Source organism: Ovis aries, chromosome 3 (genome assembly GCF_016772045.2).
Source record: "Ovis aries strain OAR_USU_Benz2616 breed Rambouillet chromosome 3, ARS-UI_Ramb_v3.0, whole genome shotgun sequence".
Classification (NCBI taxonomy): Eukaryota; Metazoa; Chordata; class Mammalia; order Artiodactyla; family Bovidae; genus Ovis; species Ovis aries.
The window spans coordinates 49,512,361-49,533,304 of NC_056056.1; the positions used below are offsets into that span (position 1 = coordinate 49,512,361).

At 37.5% G+C, this 20,944-nt stretch overlaps 1 pseudogene; it reads right to left on the reverse strand.

Annotated features, from left to right (window-relative positions):
* Window positions 1-1,126: 1,126 nt before the first annotated feature.
* Window positions 1,127-20,944, reverse strand: part of LOC101121763 (ribonuclease H2 subunit B-like) — a 46,288-nt pseudogene continuing 26,470 nt past the window's right edge.

Genomic DNA, 20,944 nt, shown 5'->3' on the forward strand with positions numbered 1-20,944 from the left:
CATATAGCTATTGGTTAATTATACATTTTCTTTAGAGAAAGTCTATTCAAATCCTTAGTCTATTTTTTTTTTTCAGTTGAGTTCTTCGGATTTTTGCTTCTTAAACAGTAGGAATTCCTTATACATTTTGAACATTAACACTTTATGGATATGTTGTTGTTGTTTATTGCCAAGTCATGTCCAATTCTCCACGCTTGCAAATATTTCTTTCCATTCCATAGATTTACATTTTACTCTATTAATTTTCTTTTGCTGTGTGTGAAAAAGCTTTTTAATTTGATGGAATTTTACTTATCTGTTTTTGCTTTTGTTGCCTATGCTTTGAATGTCAAATCCAAAAATAAATATTGCCAAGATCAATATCCTGAAGTTGTCTGCAGTTCTCTTCTCTGAATTTTATAGCTTCAAACCTTAAGCTGATGCTTCTAATCCCCTGTTGAGTTGATTTTTACTTTTTTTTTCTTTTTTTGGTCACATCAGTTTATTGAGGAATTTGTGATGCTAAAGGTTAATTCTATTCACTTGATTATTTTTCATGATGTCAAATAAAACTCCAAAGGCTGTAAGCCATGATGTTTCACAATTACTTTCCCATATTTTTTTTCAGGAAACACAAAATTCAAATCCAAAGAAATGTTCCAGTGAATCTGAAAATTGCTCTCATCCTACCTTTTTTCAAAAAGTGGTAATTAAGTGTTCGGAAGTACGGTGGCAAGGAGGAAGGATGAAAGTAGAACATGAAGAAAGCAGATATTTTTGCTCAATTTCACTTTCAAAGGTCCAAATCATTCCAATTTTTTTTTAACATGTTTTGCACCAAAAAAGGAATCAACACTTTTCATTCCACTTTTGTCAACTTTAGTCAAAGCCTTCTGCTGCAGCTGCGGCTAAGTCGCTTCAGTTGTGTCCAGCTCTGTGCAATCCCATAGACCGCAGCCCACTAGGTTCCTCTGTCCCTGGGATTCTCCAGGCAAGAACACTGGAGTGGGTTGCCATTTCCTTCTCCGAAAGCCTTCTGAGTTGTGGTCATTTTACTATTTTTCTTCACGGTATTGAAATCTTTACAGTTAAACTTAGTGTAATATTGTTTTGCTTCTACAGGCTTATCTGATAACTTTGCCTTCTTCTATGGAGGGTTTGGCACTGAAGCTGGAGGTTCTGGAAGCTTTAAAAATTTAGATAAGTTATCACTTAATTGTTTAGGGATGTATCAGATATCAGACCATGGGCATAATGAACATAATACTCGTCCTTGTCACTGGAAACCTGGCCACTAGAGAAAAAACGTAATAGACTGTACCCTGGCACTGACGTTTAACTTATTGGCTTTTAATGCTGCCATAGTCTCATTAACCTTTTTTTTTTTTTTTCCAAATCATTTTAATGTCTTATCTTTGCTGTACTTGTAGTATTTCTTCTTGTCTATTTCTTTCTCCTCTGTCACGTGTCCAAGTAACTTCTCAAATTCAGGAAGTTTCACCAACAAGTTGCAATCCAGGAACATGTCATCAATCACAACTTGATCCAGGGGCTGAAACTTTACCTCTTTATTGGCCATTATAAGGTAGTGGAGAAGTAGAGAGTCCATAGATGTGGCAAAGTGAAGAAAACCTCCTGCTTGAACTGAATCATTTATAAACCAAGATTTTTTTTTTCCTTAAAATTTTTTATTTCAAACAGCTGCGGTAGACACATATTCAACAAGTAAATGGCTCCTTCCCCTGAACGTGGGTGAGCCATTTTATAGACACAAGCCCACTTTTTATCTTCTTTGACGCATCCTTTAAATATTCCAGGAGCAGGAACACGTGCTACCCGGCAGGGGTCCCGTCCCCGCCTTCCGCGCCGCCTCCTCTGTCTCTCAGCGGCGGGCCTCAGCCCTCCGAGTGCAGGCTCAGCGAGAGGAGGTTGGCAAATGGAGGCAAAAGGGTCAATTCAGGGAAGCGCGGCGCTGCAAGCAGCGTGGCCTGCCAGGCGAATGTCATTTCGTTTCCGGAGTCCACCAGCAGCCAGGTTTTCAGTGTTTAAATTGAGCGCCAGGCTCAGGCCATCACCCAGTCGATTTTTACTTTTTTGAATGATGTAATCAAAAGATAAAATTTTATTCTTTGTGTTCAGTTCAGTTCAGTCGTTCAGTCGTGTCCAACTCTTTGTGACCCCATGAATCACAGCACGCCAGGCCTCCCTGTCCATCACCAACTCCCGGAGTTCACTCAGACTCACGTCCATCGAATCCGTGATGCCATCCAGCCATCTCATCCTCTGTCGTCCCCTTTTCCTCCTGCCCCCAATGCCTCCCAGCATCAAAGTCTTTTCCAATGAGTCAACTCTTCGCATGAGGTGGCCAAAGTACTGGAGTTTCAGCTTAAGCATCAGTTCTTCCAAAGAAATTCCAGGGCCAATCTTCAGAATGTACTGGTTGGATCTCCTTGAAGTCCAAGGGACTCTCAACAGTCTTCTCCAACACCACAGTTCAAAAGCATCAATTCTTTGGCACTCAGCCTTCTTCACAGCCCAAATCTCACATCCATACAGGACTACTGGAGAAACAATAGCCTTGACTAGACGGACCTTAGTCGGCAAAGTAATGTCTCTGCTTTTGAATATGCTATCTAGGTTGGTCATAACTTTTCTTCCAAGGAGTAAACGTCTTTTAATTTCATGGCTGCAATCGCCATCAGCAGTGATTTTGGAGCCCCCCCCCAAATAAAGTCTGACACTGTTTCCCCATCTATTTCCCATGAAGTGATGGGACCGGATGCCATGATCTTTGTTTTCTGAATGTGGAGCTTTAAGCCAACTTTTTCACTCTCCTCTTTCACTTTCATCAAGAGGCTTTTAGTTCCTCTTCACTTTCTGCCTGTATGAAAATAAAGTTTCCCAACACTTTATTGAACAGATTTCTTTCCCCACTATATACTTCTGGCACCCTTGGTAAGGATCACTTGGCTCTATAGACAACCACTGAGTTGCAGTGGTTCAACTTAACAATTCTTCAACTTAACAATGAAAGGAAAGTAATATACACTCAGTAGAAAATGTACTTTGAATTTTGATTTTTCCCAAGGGTAGAGATATTTGGTATAGTGGCAGCAAGCCACAGCAACTAGGAAGTTAAGCAGTTGCAAGGGGAAATAACCAAAACACTTACAACTGTTCTGTACCCATATAATCATTATTTGTCACTATCAGTACAGTTTTAATGAATTATTTACAAGACATTAGATACTTTATTATAAAATAATCTTTGTGTTAGATGACTGCCCAACTATAATCTAAGTATTCTGAGCATGTTTAAGGTAACCTAAGTTATGCTCATCCTGACTGATAGGTTAGCTGCATAATTGCATGTTTAATTTAGAATATCTTCAACTTAACAATGAGTTTGCCAGGAGATGACCTCATCATAAGTACAGGAAGTCCTTATAGGCATGGGTTTATTTCTGGGTTCTCTATTGTATTGGACTGTATGTCTTTGAGCAAGAACACTACAGCTTTAACTACTGCAGCTTTGTAATGTTGACATATTTTGAAGTTAAGTGTGATACCTCCAGCTTTGTGATTCTTTCTGAAGATTATTTGGACTACTTGGAGTTTTTCTAATTCCATAATAATTTTAGGATTTTTTTTTCTATTTCTGTAAAAAATGCCATTGGCATTTTGATAGAGATTGCAATGACTCTATAGATAGTTTGGTTAGTGCACTCATTTTAGCAATACAGTCTTCTCTAAATTTTCCTCTTCAAAGATGTAGATTTATGTTTCCTGTAAGTGTGGTTTCCTCCATTTTTTATGAATGCTCTTATTATTTTATAATAAAGTGAACAAAAAGATCATCACTGACATGTTCATTGTAAATAATACATTTTAGTGTTAGAAAAATCCTTTATTTAAAACTTTGAGCTGAATTCCTTTGTTTAATATTTAGATCTGACCACTGTGTCTGTACCTTTATTATATACATGTGTTAATATGTCTTTGCTCATCATTTTATTTTCAATAAATATGGTATATTTTAGATAATTCTTCATATCATACTATGTTGGATACTCAGCAGTGGCCACAGGACTGGAAAAGATCAGTTTTCATTCCAATCCCAAAGAAAGGCAATGCCAAAGAATGCTCAAACTACCGCATAATTGCATTCATCCCACACGCTAGTAAAGTAATGCTCAAAATTCTCCAATCCAGGGTTCAGCAATACGTGAACTGTGAACTTCCAGATGTTCAAGTTGGTTTTAGAAAAGGCAGAGGAACCACAGATCAAATTGCCAACATCTGCTGGATCATCAAAAAAGCAAGAGAGTTCCAGAAAAACATTTATTTCTGCTTTATTGACTATGCCAAAGCCTTTGACTGTGTGGATCACAATAAACTGTGGAAAATTCTGAAAGAGATGGGAACACTAACTAGACCACCTAACATGACTCTTGAGAAACCTGTATGCAGTTCAGGAAACAACAGTTAGAACTGGACATAGAACAACAGATTGGTAAAGAAGTACATCAAGGCTGTATATTGTCATCTTGCTTATTTAACTTATACGCAGAATATATCAAGAGAAACGCTGGATTGGAGGAAGCACAAGCTGGAATCAAGCTTGACAAGAGAAATACCAATAACTTCAGATATGCAGATGATACCACCCTTATGGCAGAAAGTGAAGAATAACTAAAGAGCCTCTTGACGAAAGTGAAAGAGGAGAGTGGAAAAGTTGGCTTAAAGCTCAACATTCTGAAAACTAAGATCATGGCATCTAGTCCCATCACTTCATGGCAAATAAATGGGGAAACAGTGGAAACAATGGCTGACTTAATTTTGGGGGGGCTCCAAAATCACTGCAGATGGTGAGTGCAGCCATGAAATTAAAAGACACTTACTCCATGGAAGGAAAGTTATGACCAATCTAGACAGAATATTAAAAAGCAGAAACATTACTTTGTTGACAAAGGTCCATCTAGTCAAGGCTATGGTTTTTCCAGTAGTCATATATGGATGTGAGAGTTGAACTATAAATAAAGCTGAGCACAAAAGAATCGATGCTTTTGAACTGTGGTGCTAGAGAAGACTCTTGAGAATCCCTTGGACTGCAAGGAGATCCAAGCAGTCCATCCTAAAGGAGATCAGTCCTGCGTGTTCATTGGAAGGACTGATGTTGAAGCTGAAACTCCAATACTTTGGCCACCTGATGTGAAGAGCTGACTCATTTGAAAAGCCCCTGGTTCTGGGAAACATTATGGGCAGGAGAAGGATGACATAGAGGATGAGATGGTTGGATGGCATCACCGACTCAATGGACATGAGTTTAGGTAGACTCTGGCAGCCAGTGATGGACAAGGAGGCCTGGTGTACTGTGGTTAATGGAGTCACAAAGAGTCAGACAGGACTGAGCGACTGAATTAACTGACTGACTTATGTTGGATACCATTATATAATATGAAAATCTACTCTTTTTAATACAGGAAAAATCTTAATGGCATATGCTACTGTAATAGCTGTATTTTAATATTAATATTATTACTTCCTTGGTGACTCAGAGGTAAAAGACTCTGCCTGTCAATGCAGGAGATGCAGGAGACTCAGGTTCGATCTCTGGGTCAGGAATATTCCGTGGAGAAGGGAATGGCAACCCATTCACTTACACTTTTGGTATTCTTGTCTGGAAAATCTCATGGACAGAGAAGCCTGGCAGGTGACAGTTCATAGGGGTCACAAAGTGTCAGACACATCTGAGCCCACACACAGTTATTACTTATATTTTAATTCCTATTTTCTGTCGGTTTTTTAAGTTTCGTATATTCTCTCTTTATTTGTATTCAATTATTCTGATAATTAGGAAGGCTTATGCTGAGAGGTTATATTCACAGGTTTATATAAAACCCTTAGTTTTCTAGTTATTGCAACAATATCTATTCTTCTACAAAATTAAAATAGTAAGTATAGTATTAGTGCATTTAGAGTATTTCCTCTTTCCACTCTTTTCTTACTGTTCAGTTTTTGTATTATTAAATATTATTAGGTTTGATTTTAGTTACATAGATGAGGCAATCAGCAAATGACTCTAACCTACTAAAGAAACGTGAAAAATAGGCTTGCTGACAGTCAAACCATACTATTCCCCCAAAATGCTGAAAAACCATACCATGACCATGTTTAAGACAAGGAAGAACAAGGCCACATCACAAAGACAAAAGAATGTCCAAAATTGCTCTCCTGACTGATATGACTCGTTGATGTTTTATTAAAAATGAAAACTCCAATGGAATATAAATGCTCACATCTCTCGATTAGTGAATTAAGAAATTCTGTCATTAAATGGTCCCCATTCTTGACAGCATCTGATTAAATCTGATCTACTATTCCTTAGTCACTTCTCAGAACCATCCACCACAAATCCATCTCCTCTATGATGTGTTTAGGTGCCCTAGTTTCTCTGGTTAGTGCTCTGCTCTGTGGCACCAAGTTCATTAAACTTTATATATGACAGCAGATGCAATTAATGAAATAAACATATGTACATTTTATATATAAAGAATGAATTCAGTTCAGTTCAGTCGCTCAGTCGTCTATGACTCTTTGCGACCCCGTGAAACACAGCACGCCAGGCCTCCCTGTCCATCACCAACTCCCGGAATTCACTCAAACTCAAGTCCATCGCGTCAGTGATGCCATCCAGCCATCTCATCCTCTGTCGTCCCCTTCTCCTCCTGCCCCCAATCCCTCCCAGCATCAGGGTCTTTTCCAATGAGTCAGCTCTTCGCATGAGGTGGACAAAGTACTGGAGTTTCAGCTTCAGCATCATTGCTTTTAAAGAACACTCAGGGCTGATCTCCTTTAGAATGAACTGGTTGGATCTCCTTGCAGTCCAAGGGACTCTCAAGAGTCTTCTCCAACACCACAATTTAAAAGCATCAATTCTTTGGCACTCAGCGTTCTTCCCAGTCCAACTCTTGCATCCATACATGACTACTGGAAAAACCATAGTCTTGACTAGACGGACATTTGTTGGCAAAGTAATGTCTCTGCTTTTGAATATGCTATCTAGGTTGGTCATAACGTTTCTTCCAAGGAGTAAGCGTCTTTTAATTTCATGGCTGCAGTCACCATCTGCAGTGATTTTGGAGCCCCCCAAAAAAATAAAGTCTGACACTGTTTCCACTGTTTCCCCATCTATTCCCCAAGAAGTGATGGGACCAGATGCCATGGTCTTAGTTTTCTGAATGTGGAGCTTTAAGCCAACTTTTTCACTCTCCTCTTTCACTTTCATCAAGAAGCTTTTAGTTCCTCTTCACTTTCTGCCATGAGGGTGGTGTCATCTGCATATCTGTGGTTACTGATATTTCTCCCAGCAATCTTGATTCCAGCTTGTGCTTCTAATAGAGGATACTTGAGAAACTCTAATATATATCTGCTGGAACTGTAAGTAGAAGTAAACTTATCTTAGGAAAATTTCCTGGTAAATTTTGCAGATATATGTATATCTGTAAAACACTTTGATCTCAACTCCACAGATATAATTTTTTGTAAGCAATGATAATAATGTCAAAAAGATTCATATAAATGAGTGATCTTTTTTTTTTTTTGGCTTATAAAAAACAAACTTATTTCTCCTGGTTCTGAAGGTTCAGTTCATTTCAGTTCAGTCACTCAGTTTTGTCTCTTTGTGACCCCATGGACTGTAGCATGCCAGGCTTCCCTGTCTTTCACCAACTCCCAGACCTTGCTCAAACTCATGTACATTGAGTTGGTGACACCATCCAGCCATCACATCCTCTGTTGTCTACTTCTCCTCCTGCTTTCAGTCTTTCCCAGCATCAGGGTCTTTTCTAATGTGTCAGTTCTTCACACCAGGTGGCCAAAGTATTGGAGTTGCAGCTTCAGCATCAGTCCTTCCAGTGAATATTCAGGTTTGATTTCCTTTAGGATTAACTGGTTGGATCACCTTGCTGTCCAAGGGATTCTCAAGAGTCTTTTCCAACACCACAGTTCAAAAGCATCAATTCTTCGGTGCTTAGATTTCTTTATAGTCCAACTCTCACATCCAAATGTGACTACTGGAAAAAGCATAGCTTTGACTGGATGGACCTTTGCTGGCAAATTAATGTGTCTGCTTTTTAATATGCTGTCTAGGTTGGTCATAGCTTTTCTTCCAAGGAGCAAGCATCTTTTAACTTCATGGCTGCAGTCACTGGCTGCAGTGATTTGGGAGGCCAAAAAGTAAAGTTTCTTACTGTTTCCATTGTTCCCACTTCTATTTGCCATAGACTGATGGAATCAGATGTCATGATCTTATTTTTTGGAATGTTGAGTTTTACGCCAGCTTTTTCACTCTCTTTCACTTTCACAAGAGGCTCTTTATTTCTTCGCTTTCTGCCATAAGAATGGTGTCACCTGCATATCTGAGGTTATTGATATTTTTCCCAGCAATCTTGGTTCCAGCTTGTGCCTCATCCAGCCAGGCATTTCACATGATGTACTCTGCATATAAGTTAAATACGCTGGGTGACAATATAAAGCCTTGATGAACTCCTTTTCAGATTTGGGGCCAGTCTGCTGTTCCACGTCCAGTTCTAACTATTGCTTTTTGACCAGCATATGGATTTCTCAGGAGGCAGAAAAGGTGGTCTGATATTCCCATCTATTTAAGAATTTTCCTTAGTTTGTTGTGATCTACACAGTCAAAGTCTTTGGCATAATTAATAAAGCAGAAGTAGATGGTTTTCTGAAACTCTCCTGCTTTTCCTATGATCCAGTAGATGTTTGCAATTTGATCCTCTTCTGCCTTTTCTAAATCCAGCTTGAACATATGGAAGTCCTCTGTTCAAATACTGTTGAAACTTGGCTTGGAGAATTTTGAGCATTACTTTTCTAGTGTGTGAGATGAATGCAATTGTGTGGTAGTTTGAATATTCTTTGGCACTGACTTTCTTTGGGATTGGAATGAAAATTGGTCTTTTCCAATCCTGTGGCCAATGCTGAGTTTTCAAATTTGCTGGCAGATTGAGTGCATCACTTTCATAGTATCTTCTTTTAGGATTTGAAATAGCTCAGATAGTATTCCATCGCCTCCACTAGCTCTGTTGGTCATGATGTTTCCTAAGGCCCACTTGACTTTGCATTCTAGGATGTCTGGCTCTAAGTAAGTGATCACACCATTATGGTTAACTGGATCTTGAAGGTCTTTTTTATATAGTTCTGTATATTCTTGCCGCCTCTTCTTAATATCTTCTACTTCTGTTAGCCCCATACCATTTCTGTCCTTTTTCTGTCCTCTGCTCATCTTTGAATGAAGTATCATCCCCTTGGTATCTCTATTTTCTTGAAGAGATCTCTAGTCTTTCCTATTCTTTTTTTTTTTTTTTTCTCTATTTGTTTGCATTGGTCACAGTGGAAGGCTTTCTTATTTCTCCTTGCTATTCTTTTGGAACTCTGCATTCAAGTGGGTTTGTCTTTCCTTTTCTCCTTTGCCTTTAGATTCTCTTCTTTTCTCAGTTATTTGTAAGGCCTCCTCAGACAACCATTTTGCCTTTTTTCATTTCTAATTCTTGGGATCAGTCTTGACCACTACCTCCTGTACAATGTCACAAACCTCTGTCCATAGTTACTCAGGCACTCTGTCTATCAGATCAAATCCCTTGCACCTATTTGTCACTTCTGCTGTATAATCATAAGGGATTTGATTTAGGTCATACTTGAATGGTCTAGTGGTTTTCCCTACTTTCTTCAATTTAATTCTGAATTTTGCAATATGGAGTTCATGATCTGAGTCACAGTCAGATTCCAGTCTTGTTTTTGCTGACTATAGTATAGAGCTTCTCCATCTTTGGCTGCAAATAATATAATCAATCTGATTTCATAACTGACCATCTGGTGATGTCCCTGTGTAGAGTCTTGTGTTGTTGGAAGAGGGAGTTTGCTATGACCAGTGTGTTCTCTTAGCAAAACTCTATTAGCCTTTGCCATGCTTTATTTTGAACTCCAAGACCAAATTTGCCTGTTATTTCAGGTTATCCCTTGACTTCCTACTTTTGCATTCCAGTCCCCTATAATGAAAAGAACATCTTTTTAGGGTGTTTGTTCAACAAGGTATTGTAGGTCTTCTTAGAGCCATTCAACTTCAGCTTCTCCAGCATTAGTGAAACAATAGAACACTCAAGATCAAACGGTCAGAAGATTTAGTGTATAGTAAGGGCTTTTTTTTTCTGGTTTATAAGCAGCCATTTTCCTCTGTGTAAGTGGGTGGCCATTAAACAAGGCTTTTTTTGTTTGTGTACGTGATTTGAAGTCCTATCTTTCCCGTGAGTTACTCAGTTCCTTACAAAAACAACATGTAATAGCTCTTTTGTATAGCTAACACTATGTGTCCTGCTGTTGATTCATTTTTAGCTCTCTGTAAATTGTCTAATAAATGTAAACTTGTGTATTCAAATATTTAAGCATTGAAAAGGGTAAATAAGCCATCATGCTTGTTTAGTCCAGTTCATTTCAGTTGCTTAGTAGTGTCTGACTCGTGACCCCATGAGCTGCAGCACACCAGGCCTCCCTGTCCAAAACCAACTCCCGGAGCCTACCCAAACTCAAATCCATTGAGTTGGTGATGTTATTCAACAATCTCATCCTCTGTCATCCCCTTCTCCTCCTGCCTTCAATCTTTCCCAGCATCAGGGGCTTTTGCAAGTGCAAATGAGTCAGCTCTTTGCATCAGGTGGCCAAAATATTGGTATTTCAGATTTAACATCAGATCTTCCAATGAACACTCAGGACTGATCTTCTTTAGGATGGACTGCTTATATGTCCTTGCAGTCCTAGGGACTCTGAAGAATCTTCTCCAACACCACAGTTCAAAAGCATCAATTATTCGGAGCTCAGCTTTGTTTATAGTCCAACCCTCACATCCATACGTGACCACTGGAAAAACCATAGCCTTGATTAGACGGACCTTTGTTGGCAAAGTAAGGTCTCTGCTTTTTAATATGTTGTCTAGGTTAGTCATAACTTTCATTCCAAAGAGTAAGCATCTTTTAATTTCATGGCTGCAATCACCATCTGCAGTGATTTTGGAGCCCCCCAAAATAAAGTCTCTCACTGTTTCCACTGTTTTCCCATCTATTTCCCATGATGTGATGGGACCAGATGTCGTGATCTTCGTTTTCTGAATGTTGAGCTTTAAGCCAACTTTGTCACTCTCCTTTTTCACTTTCATAAGAGGTTCTTTAGTTCTTCTTCACATTCCACCATAAGGGTGGTGTCATCTGCATATCTGAAGTTATTGATATTTCTCCTGGCAATCTTGATTCCAGCTTGTGCTTCTTCCAGCCCAGCATTTCTCATGATGTATTCTGCATATAAGTTAAATAAGCAGGTGACAATATACAACCTTGATATACTCCTTTTCCTATTTGGAACCAGTCTGTTGTTCCATGTCCAGTTCTAACTGTTTTTTCCTGACCTCCATACAGGTTTCTCAAGAGGCAGGTCAGGTGGTCTGGTATTCCCATCTCCTTCAGAATTTTCCACAGTTTATTGTGGAAAACACAGTCAAAGGTTTTGGCATAGTCAATAAAACAGAAATAGATGTTTTTCTGGAACTCTCTTGCTTTTTAGATGATTCAGCAGATGTTGGCAATTTGATCTCTTGTTCCTCTGCCTTTTCTAAAACCAGCTTGAACATCTGGAAGTTCACAGTTCACGCATTGCTGAAGCCTGGCTTGGAGAAATTTGAGCATTACTTTACTAGCATGTGAGATGAGTGCAATTATGCTGTAGTTTGAGCATTCTTTGGCATTGCCTTTCTTTGAGATTGGAATGAAAAAGGACCTTTCTCAGTCCTGTGGCCACTCTGAGTTTTCCAAATTTGTCAGCATATTGAGTGCAGCACTTCCACAGCATCATCTTTTATGATTTGAAATAGCTCAACTGGAATTCCAGCACCTCCAATAGCCTTGTTTGTAGTGATGCTTCTTAAGATCCACTTGACTTCTCATTCCAGGATGTCTGGCTCTAGGTGAGTGATCACACCATCGTGTTTATCTAGGTCATGAAGAATTTTTCTGTACACTTCTCAGTATTCTTGCCACCTCTTCATAATATCTTCTGCTTCTGTTAGGTCCATACCATTTCTGTCCTTTATTGAGCCCATCTTGGCAGGAAATGTTCCCTTGGTACTTCTAATTTTCTTGAAGAGATCTCTAGTCTTTCCCATTCTATTGTTTTCCTCTCTTTCTTTGCATTGATTGCTAGAAAGGCTTTCTTGTCTCTCCTTGTTTTTCTTTGAAATTATGCATTCAAATGGGTATATCTTTCCTTTTCTCCTTTGCTTTTTGCTTCTCTTCTTTTCACAGCTATTTGTAAGGCCTCCTCAGAGAGCCATTTTGCTTTTTTTGCATTTCTTTTTCCTTGATCCCTGTCGCCTGTATAATGTCACGAACCTCCATTCATAGTTCATCAGGCACTCTATCACAGCACAATAAAATATCATAATTTCATCAATAGTGGCTGCTAATGCATTTATTTTTAAAGCATTAACTTCCTAATCAGCAACTGGAACTACAGTCATCATAACTGTTTCGCTCATTTCTGCATTTAATAAATATTTCACATTTATGATATCTCCTTTCCATGTTACACACAGTAAACAGGAAGATAATCATGAAGTCTGTCACTTCAGTCATTCAATCATGGCCATCATTTTGAGCCTCCATGAACTGAAGCACGCCAGACTCCCTCATGGGGAACACACAGTTCTTGCTCAAAATCATATCCATGGAGTCCGTGATGTCATCCAATCATCTCATCTTCTGTCATCACCTTCTCCTTCTGCCTTCAATCTTTTCCAGCATCAGGGTCTTTTCCAATGAATCAGTTATTTGCATCAGGTGGCCAAAGTATTGGAGTTTCAGCTTCAGCATCAGTCCTTCTAATGAACATTCAGGACTGATTTCTTGAAGATGGACTGGTTTGATCTCCAGCAGTTCAAGGGACTATCAAGAGTCTTCTCCAGCACCACAGTTCGAAAGCTTCAATTCTTCAGTGCTCGGCTTTCTTTATTGCCCAACTCTCACATCCATACATAACTGCTGGAAAAACCATATCTTTGATTATATGGACCTTTGTCAGCAAAATAAAAGGAAAAAAAATGAAAATGAAATTTGTTCAGTTGTGTTTGACTCTTTGAGACCCAGTGGACTATACAGTCCATGGAATTCTCTAAGCCAGAATACTGGAGAATACTTTACCTTCTCCAGGGGATATTCCCAACTGTGGATTCAAACTTAGGTCTCCCGTATTGCAGGCAGATTTTTTACAAGCTGAGACACTAGTGAATCCCAAGAATACTGGAGTGTGTAGCCTATCCCTTCTCTAGCAGAACTTTCTGGCCCGGGAATCAAACCAGGGTCTCCTGCATTGCAGGTGGATTCTTTACTAGCTGAGCTACCAGGGAATCCCATCAGCAAAATAATGTCTCTGCATTTTAATATGCTGTCTAAGTTTGTCATAGATTTTCTTCCAAGAAGTAAGCATCTTTTCATTTCATGGCTGCAGTTACCATCTGCAGTGATTTTGGAGTCCAAGAAAATAAAGCCTGTCAGTGTTTCCATTGTTTTCCCATCTATTTGCCATGAAGTGATGCGACTGGATACCATGATCTTCGTTTTTCACTCTCCTCTTTTACTTTCACCATGAGGCTGTTTTGTTCCTCTTCACACTCTACCATAAAGGTAGTATCATCTGAATATCTGAGGTTATTGATATTTCTCCTGGCAATTTTGATTCCAGCTTTTGTTTCATGCAGCTTGGCATTTCTCATGTTATACTCTGCATATAAGTTAAATAAGCAGGGTAGCAATATACAGCCTTGACACATTCCTTTCCCAGTTTTGAATCAGTCTGTTGTCCATATTCAGTTCTAACCGTTGCTTCTTGGCCTGCATACAGATTTCTCAGGAGGTGGGTAAGGTGATCTGATATTCCCATCTCTTTAAGAATGTGTTTGAATCCTGACTCTGTTTTTGAAGTACCTGCTTTAATCACTATTTTTCAATAGTTCCTCAATAACTGGATACAATAATATGTATATCATATTTTAGGTTGAGGTTTAAAGAAGAAAATTTTAAATTCTTAACACAGTTGCTGCCATAAACTAGGCCCTAAATAAATTCTAGCTGATTTTACCATGATTATGCCTTTCTTATGAGATCAGTCTTTTCTATCATTTGATACACTTAATTTTACAGAATATTTTACATTCCTTAAAAGTGAGAATTATGCTTTATTCAGTTTCAACCCTCTTCCAAACTAAATGTTAAGGCATTGTTGAAAATAAATTTCTTAAAATTGCAGTGTTGAAGAGAATAAAACAATAATAAATATGTCAGTTATATCTCAGTAAAGGTAGAAAATAATTAAATTCTAACCTTGTAAAAATGTTATTTGAAATAGAGTATAAATCATATTATCTCTCAACATAAGATACATTTGATTACTAATCAAATAATCATTATGTTTGTGTAATCTGTAACTTTATTTTAAAATTTTTATGGTAGAATAATTTAGAAAAAAAATAGCTTTGATTATTGAGTTTCACACTAGTTTCATCACCTAGAGGTCATCTCAGTTTACTCATCTGTAAAATAGGTACAATGATATTAATCCAAAGATATTACCATTCTGAGGGTTACATGAGTTAATGCTTATGAAATACCAAGTTTATGACTGAGAGTTCAGCTCACTCTTCCCCAGCAATGCTAGGGACTGAAATACTTTTACTTTTGACCCTACTTGTAAAATTCACCAAAGACACAGGAAACACCTACACTCACAATATTTTAAAGACAGTTCTTGGGGTGAATTCTTAGGTCGGCTTCTGCAGGAAAAGTTCCAGCAGTATGATATACTAGCTCAGGTGTAATGAAAGGATTTCTCAAATCTATAGGAAGTAAAAAAGTACTATTATTAGTAATAATAATAGTTACTGCTTGGTGAATTGTTCACTCCATGCCAGGAACTCTTTTTTGCACTTTACATGTAGTAGTTTATTTAGTCTTCACAAGTCTCATAAGAAACTTTTTAATATTCAATTTCAACAGAAAAGGAAACTAGGCACTAGTTAAGTGGTAAAGGCTGGATTCACACTCAGGCATCCTGAGTAAGTTCCACAACTACAATGCTATATTGTCTAAATAAGGGGAAGCAATAAAGTAGGTAAGAGAGAAGCAAGGACTCTTAGCATATATGCAGGGGAAAATTTCAACCTTAAAGACAGAAGCATAGAAATTTGAAGAATATGTAGAATGACAAAGTCCAGTAAAAATGAAAAACAGAAGGATCCCCATGTTGTCATAGATACATTTCTAAGAGAATCTATACAATTCCTGACGTTTGAGGCCAAGATAAATTTTATAATCCTAATAAAAATGTGTCAATTATTTGTATCATAATTTATTCTCAATCTTAGGAGTAAAATATTAACAAAGAACACATTGATGAAAATTTATCATGATACCCTTTATTAGAAAAATTTATTTTCATCTTTTGCAATACACTTAGGTAATGGTGCACATTAACTGAAAAATTAGCACTGTTAATAAGTTGTTAGTGAGTAGTTTTAAAGAGCGAAGAAGGCAATGGCACCCTACTCCAGTACTCTTGCCTGGAAAATCCCATAGACGGAGGAGCCTGGTAGGCTGCCGTCCATGAGGTCGCTAAGAGTTGGACACGACTGAGCGACTTCATTTTCACTTTTCACTTTCATGCATTGGAGAAGGAAATGGCAACCCACTCCACTATTCTTGCCTGGAGAATCCCAGAGATGGGGGAGCCTGGTGGAAGGCCGTCTATGGGGTTGCACAGAGTTGGACACAACTGAAGCGACTTAGCAACAGCAGCAGCAGTAGCAGCAGCAGCAGTTTTAAAGAGATGAAATTTGTTGCTACCAATTCTAGCATGTTCTTTTGTTTCACTATTTGTGATATGACACTTGGGACATATTAATACTATCTCAAATGCACTTTAATGACACTCAAGATCTACTTTTTGCACACTATCATATACCAGAATGCTAGGTGACAAAACAAGTGCATGTTTCTCCTTAAATAAAAGAAAGTAGGTGCCTGATAGGTCTGGGACAGACAGAAAAACACAGCCTGTCTGACACTGTCAAAAGTATAAGCGGAAATAGCAAATCCAGCATTCATTCATTAGTACAATCTTATGCCAAAGGTGTTTCTTGACTGAATTGTTGAAGTCCTAACTCCCAATGTGTTATTATTTGGAGATAGGAGCTTAGGAAGTTAATTAGGAAAAGACAGGGTCATGAAGGTGGGGTTCTCATGATGGGGTTAGTGGTTTTATAAGAAGAGGAAGAAAGAATGCTATCTCTACCATGGGAGGATGCAGAGAAAGTGGCCACCTGTAAGCCAAGGAACCATATTAGCTGGCGCTTTGATCTTGGACTTTCCGGCTTCCACATCTATGAGAAATACATATCTATTGCTTAATCCAGCTAGTGCATGGTAATTCATTATAGCAACCCAAGCAGACTATATAGGTCTAACTTTGTAAGTGGCCACAGGACTGGAAAATATTAGTTTTCATTTCAATCCCATAGAAGGACAATGACAAAGGAGGTTGAAACTACCATGCAATTGTGTTCATTTCACATGCTGAAGATTATGATCAAAATCTTTCAAGCTCTTCAGCAGTATGTGAACTGAGCACTTCCAAATGCACAAGCTGGGTTTCAAAAAGGCAGAGGTACCAGAGATCAATAAACCAACATTAGTTGGATCATGAAGAAAGTAAGGGGATTCCAGAAAAAAAATACTATCTTGGATGAATCATAAATTATACTTGATTCCAGGGAGGAATATTAACAACCTGAGATGTGCAAATGATATCACTGTAATGGCAGAAAGTGAAAAGGAACTAAAGAGATTCTTGATAAGGGAGAAAGGAGAGAGTGAAAGCTGTCTTGAACTCAACATTAAAAAAAACTAAGATCATGGCATCTGTTCCCATCATTTCACAGAAAACAGATGGGGAAAAATTGGAAGCAGTGACAAGTTTCATTTTCTCAGCCTCCAGAATCACTGTAGATGATGACTGCAGCCATGAAATTAGAAGATGCTTGCTCTGTGGAAGGAAAGCTATGACAAATCTAAGCAGTGTAATAAAAAGCAGAGACATCACTTTGGCTACGAAGGTCTATCTAGTTAAAGTTATAGTTTTTCCACTCATAAATGGATGTGAGAATTGGACCACAAAGAAGGCTGAAACTGAATAATTAATGCTTTAAAATTGTGGTGCTGAAGAAAACTTTTGAGAGTCCCTTGGACTGTAAGGACATCAGATCAGTCAATTCTAATGGAAATCAATCCTGACTGTTCATTGGAAGCCCTAATACATTGGCCACCTAATGTGAAGAGCCAACTCATTGGAAAATACCCTGATGGTGGGAAAGATTGAAGGAAAAGAAGGGGATGGCAGAGAAGGAGATGGCTAGATAGCATTAATAACATATAATCAACAGCAGTGCAGAGTCAGAAAGACCAGAAAAGGATAGTCCTTGATAAATATTGCCCACTGAAAAACAGAAGCTAAGCTTACCGGATAGGAAATGTGCATCAAAGTTGAAAATTTCTATATTCTCTCTTAAACATAACAGGGTCCAGGGAAGGGTTTGAGTTACTGATACAATGTTACCCAAAGACAGGAGGTGAACAAAATCTGTTGTAACACAAACTCAAATGATATTCAATATCAGGACCCTAGCCACAAGAGAGAAAAGCTTTTTCTCTGCTCTTACTCTATGACCCTGTTCCCTGCTCTTCTATGTTTCTGCTATGATGCAAGTGAGAGAAAGTAAGGGTTTATTATCTGTGCATTGAGATTCTCCCTGAGTCAGAAAACTTTGTCTATCTCTAGTGCAACTTTTTCAAAGTAAACATTTTAAATGATCATTTACTTTTAGTATAAAAACCTCCCTTAGGAATCATACATATAAGGACCCCTTTCACCACTGAAAAGTGTTTTAAAAAAGTGTTATCAGGTGCGTCATTTTATAGCTTACATCTTTATAGAGCCTGATTACATGTTGCAAAATTTCAAAATTTTCCAAAGGATTGCAATTGGGGTAAAAATATCAGGGAAATGATATAGTGAATATCCCCACATGCCAAATATTTCATTACTATAACAAAATGTATTTGAGCCTTGCTGCTAAGCTTGAGAAAGATCCATTTAAGAATATTAATGAATATGAAGAAGGAAATGGCAATCCACTCCAGTATTCTTGCCTGGAAAATTACATGAACAGAGGAGCCTGGTGAGATACAGTCTGTGGGGTCACAAAGAGTCCAGACATGACTGAGCATGCACACATGCAATGTACAGTATATAATTTTTACTCCTGTGCAAAACAAAGATCTTTCTCAAAATTTTCTAACTTAAAATAAGAATATTAATAAATGGATCTTTAGAGCTGTGTCACTAAGAATTAGGCTAAGAAGTTAAGAAATGTCCTCAAGTTTCAGACACAAGTTGGCTGTCAACAGAGCCTACACCCTTATTTTCATTTAGCATGTATCTTGAAACAAAATGAAATACTTGTAATTTCTCATATGCATATGTTTTATTATTTCCAAGAAGTTAATTAGTATATATATGACGCAGAGTTAAATATCTTAGAAGAATAATTACATTTAACATTGCAAAGTAGAAATTCATTATCTTTAATATCACTCAGTAAAAGTGACAGCTCTTTCCCATGTTGTTTGATTTGTTATGTGAATTATAAAAGTATACAAAGCTTCCTTTTAAAATAATCAATACTCCTAAGATTTCATCCATGAATTTTATGCAAAAGATAATACATTTTTTAGAAATTACTCATTCTAACATTCATTCTGGAAAAAAAATATTTTTAATGTAGACTAGTCAAAACAATTTTACAAAAGGGCAAGTTTATAAGATTTATAATACCTCATTTCAAGATTAATTTAAAAACCTGCATTAAACAAAACCTTGTGATATCAAATCCCAGTTACAATAAGATTGGCAGACTGAAAAAAATACATAAGATGATAAATTAATTTTAAATAAAGGTTTAAAGACAGTTCAGTAGAGAATGGACCACCTTTTCAATAAATGTACAATAAGATACATATTCATAGGAAAAAAAGTGACCTTCAATCCATACCTCATACCATGTACAAAACCTCTAAATGGATCATAGATGCAAATACAAAACCTAAAACTATAAATGTAATAAGGATAACATAGGAGAAAATATTTGTAAATTTGAGTTAGGTAAAGATTTCTTAGATACAGTACACAAAACAATTAATAAATGAATAAGTTGTTAAATAGGGTTTCATCAAAATAAGAAGTTATGTTCTTTAAAACACAGTCAAATGGCAAGTCACAAACTGGAAGAAAATATTTGCAAATCATATATTTGATATAAAATATCTACATCCAGAGTATATAAATTTCTAATCTCAATAATAAAACAAGAAGACAAACAATAACATTTCTAAATTGCCCCCAAATTGAACACTTTACCAAGGAACATGTACAGATGAGAAATAAGCATATGAAAAGATATTTAACAAGATTTTTCATTAAAGAAATGTTAATTAGAACCAAAGATTCTATCACTTAACTACTGTGGTGATTTAGTCACTAAATCATGTCCAGCTCTTCCAAACCCTTGAACTGTAGCCCACCAGGCTTCTCTGTGTATGGGATTTCCCAGGGAAGTATACTAGAGTGGATTACCATTTCCTTATCCAGGGGATCTTTCTGATCCAGGAATCAAATATGGGTTTCCTGCATTGCAAGTGAAGCTATTAATATGTCTAAAATTCAAAAGATGGACCTCATTAACTGTGGACAGGGATGAAAGCCAGCTATCAATAGAAGTCCCATACGCTGCTTCCTCCTACTACAGGACCCATCCCTTCTATAATTATACATTTTATCAAATAAATAAAAGTACATTCTATATAGAAACCTGTATTCAAATGCTCATAGCAGCTCTGTTTAAAATAACCATGTATTTTCCAGTAACCAAATGACCATTAATAAGTGAATGGACAAAGTAATGTGATATATTCTCATAATAGATTCATTGGAAGAAAAGCAATAACAAACCTAGACAGCATATTAAAAAGCAGAGACATTACTTTGCCTACAAAGGTCCATATAGTCAAAGCTATGGTTTTTCCAGTAGTTATGTATGGGTGTGAGAGCTGGAGAAAAAACAAGGCTCAACTCCAAAGAATTAATGCCTTTAAACTGTGGTGCTGGATAAGATTCTTGAGAGTCCCTTGGACAGCAGGGAGATCAAATCAGTCAATTCTAAAGGAAATCAACCCTGAATACTCATTGGAAGGACTGATGAATGTGAAGCTCCAATAATTTGGCCACATGATGCAAAGAGCCCACTCATTTCAAAAGACCCTGATGCTGGGAAAGATTGAAGGCAGAAGGGGATGACAGAGGATGAAAGGGTTGAATGGCATCACCGACTCAATGGACCTGAGTTTGAGCAAACTCCAGGAGATGGTGAAGGGCAAAGAAATCTGGCGTGATGTAGTCCTTGGGGTCTCACAGTCAAACACAACTGAGCGACTGAACAGCAACAGTGATATTAAAAAAAAGAAGTACTGATACCTGTAACAACACAGATGAATTCCAAAATATTTATGCTGAATGAGAACCAAACAAAAAATGCAGTCTCAGGGACTCCATATGTAAAAAATTGTAGAATACTCAAGCTAATCTATAATGTTAGAAATTATATCAGTGGTTATCCAGGGATTCCCAAGGGGTGTGAGTAATCTTTGAATTGTGGTGTATATGTTAATTATCTTAAGTGTGGTTATAATTTCACTAGTGTCAAATTATTAATTCTTTCGTTAAAGGGTGAATTATTTTTTGTATA